The following is a 2,500-nucleotide window of genomic DNA, read 5'->3' on the forward strand; positions in this document are numbered from 1 at the left end:
TTAACCTAACTTACACTGCACCTTAACCTAACTTACACTGCACCTTAACCTAACTTACACTGCACCTTAACCTAACTTACACTGCACCTTAACTGTCACATGTAACGTCACAGGAATGTAGCTTTGCCTAACAGCAACCCTCTGAACATAGTTCACTGCTTGGATCCTCTGGTGTCATGTGTATTTCTTGATGCCATGGTGCGTACCCTCACATAAAGGTCTTTCGAGTGTTGCGTACTTTCTACACAGTCCCGCTAACCACTGGAAGGGTGTACCGCTACAGAACGAATATCGCCCTCCCCTCCTGCCCTTCCAAGCTGGTCGGTCAGGCGTTTGTTTGTGAAATGAGCCTTGCAGCTGTTCAGTTGCATTCGGTTGTCGATGCAGTCAGTGTACGTTGTGGTACGGCCTGTGTGGACTGTCCGCTGATGTACGCGTAACCCACACTGATCATCCGTCGTTACGTACTGAGTGACATAATGTGGCACATGCTTGACCGTACACCGGCTGCGCCCTACAATGGCGAATCATAAGGGCCATATGTTGTGCACGATGCTACTTGTCTCGTCTCCCCATTACAGCGAGATTGCACTGTTGTACGCCGTACAGACATGTGGTAAGTAGGTACGGACGAAAGTATTGCATGTTGCCCCCCCCCCCCCCCTCCTCCCTCTGCCGGGAATCAGCGTGAGCCGTCTGTTGATGTAGCGACGAGGGTTTTCCTATTTAATCGTATTGCCCCACACAACATGATAGCACGGTGGACCGCGTTCCACATCTGCGACATGCTACAGAGGCCGGTTGACAGTCGACCGCGCAAGGGACATTGCACACGTGCGCGGACCATCTTCCACGTGTTCTCTCGTGTACATGCCGCAGTGTGTATGTGGGCTGATGTAGCGTGTCGTGACACATAACATGCAGGCATGCCAGAATCGTAGATTTCGCAAATGTAGATTGACGTATACGTTTGCTGCCAAAGATCCGCAAATGAACTGGAAATCAGTTGTTGAGCGGTTGTTCGCGCTGCAGGTGCATCGGTGATAGCGACGATCGGTACATCTGTGAACCGGTTGTTTCGGCGGTACCCGCCATGCCCCCGAACCTGAGTTGGCCATGTGGGTATGAAGCGATACGAGGCTGTGGCTTGGCGGGACAGTCCCCGGCCGGTGAGGGGGGGCCGCCCGGCGTGCTGGCCGCGCGCTGCGTGAGCGCACGCACTACAGCCGGCTGGTGGGGGGCGCCCAGTGGCAGGAGCGCCGGCCGACGGGCCCGGCTGGCGTCCCAGCTATGCGCCGGCGCACCCTGCGCGCGGCGCCAGGCGGCCAAAGTGGGTTCTGCCGAGCCCGGTGCGAAGCGCGGTGGACATCTGCAGTGTGCTGGTCCGATTGCGGACTGTGTGCGTTGAGGATGCGCCGCCGCCCGGCACTCGGCGTCGCGACGCCGTCTGCTGCTCGGTCGCCCCCAGCGGTTCTCGCAGGTGGTTTGTATCGCAGCTCTGCGGACGTGTTGGCGCGTGCGCTGTGCTGGGAGAGTTCGCTTCTGCACCCAAGTGGGGCTTTGCCCTTCTGTGGCGCTGGCGTTGGAGCTGCCGGTCACCGTAGGTGGCGCGTGTTGTTTCCCGCCGGCAATGCCACGACAGCACGCTCCCGGGCCTCTGTCGGCAGCGGCAAGCTCAGTTGGGAGCACGGGTGTTCACACTGAAAGCGTCTACTCGCCTATCTCCGGGCGATTGCGCCTCTCTCGAACCCGACCAAGTACTTAGGACGGCGCTGCGCGCCGCCGGGACCTGAGAGGGTTTCGAGGTGTATCGTGCAGGGGAGCTCAGCCTCCTCCTGTTTGCAGAATAATTGAGCGGACGCTTGCGTGTTCGCGCGGGCCCTCGGGACACACTCCCGGGCGGCCGGCTGCTCAGCTCTCGTTGACGCAGCTCCCTGGTTGATCCTGCCAGTAGTCATATGCTTGTCTCAAAGATTAAGCCATGCATGTCTCAGTACAAGCCGCATTAAGGTGAAACCGCGAATGGCTCATTAAATCAGTTATGGTTCCTTAGATCGTACCCACGTTACTTGGATAACTGTGGTAATTCTAGAGCTAATACATGCAAACAGAGTCCCGACCAGAGATGGAAGGGACGCTTTTATTAGATCAAAACCAATCGGATTGGCTCGTCTGGTCCGTTTGCCTTGGTGACTCTGAATAACTTTGGGCTGATCGCACGGTCCTCGTACCGGCGACGCATCTTTCAAATGTCTGCCTTATCAACTGTCGATGGTAGGTTCTGCGCCTACCATGGTTGTAACGGGTAACGGGGAATCAGGGTTCGATTCCGGAGAGGGAGCCTGAGAAACGGCTACCACATCCAAGGAAGGCAGCAGGCGTGCAAATTACCCACTCCCGGCACGGGGAGGTAGTGACGAAAAATAACGATACGGGACTCATCCGAGGCCCCGTAATCGGAATGAGTACACTTTAAATCCTTTAACGAGTATCTATTGGA

General features: G+C 56.7%; 1 non-coding gene across 1 annotated transcript in view; it reads left to right on the forward strand.

Moving 5' to 3' along the window:
• The first annotated feature begins 1,931 nt into the window (after positions 1-1,931).
• Positions 1,932-2,500, forward strand: part of LOC126318077 (small subunit ribosomal RNA) — a 1,893-nt gene continuing 1,324 nt past the window's right edge. The window contains exon 1 of the ribosomal RNA XR_007557159.1: positions 1,932-2,500. This exon is cut by the window's right edge and continues 1,324 nt beyond it. This is a non-coding gene — a ribosomal RNA (small subunit ribosomal RNA).

This window comes from Schistocerca gregaria, unplaced genomic scaffold (genome assembly GCF_023897955.1).
Source record: "Schistocerca gregaria isolate iqSchGreg1 unplaced genomic scaffold, iqSchGreg1.2 ptg000652l, whole genome shotgun sequence".
In the NCBI taxonomy this organism is placed as follows: domain Eukaryota; kingdom Metazoa; phylum Arthropoda; class Insecta; order Orthoptera; family Acrididae; genus Schistocerca; species Schistocerca gregaria.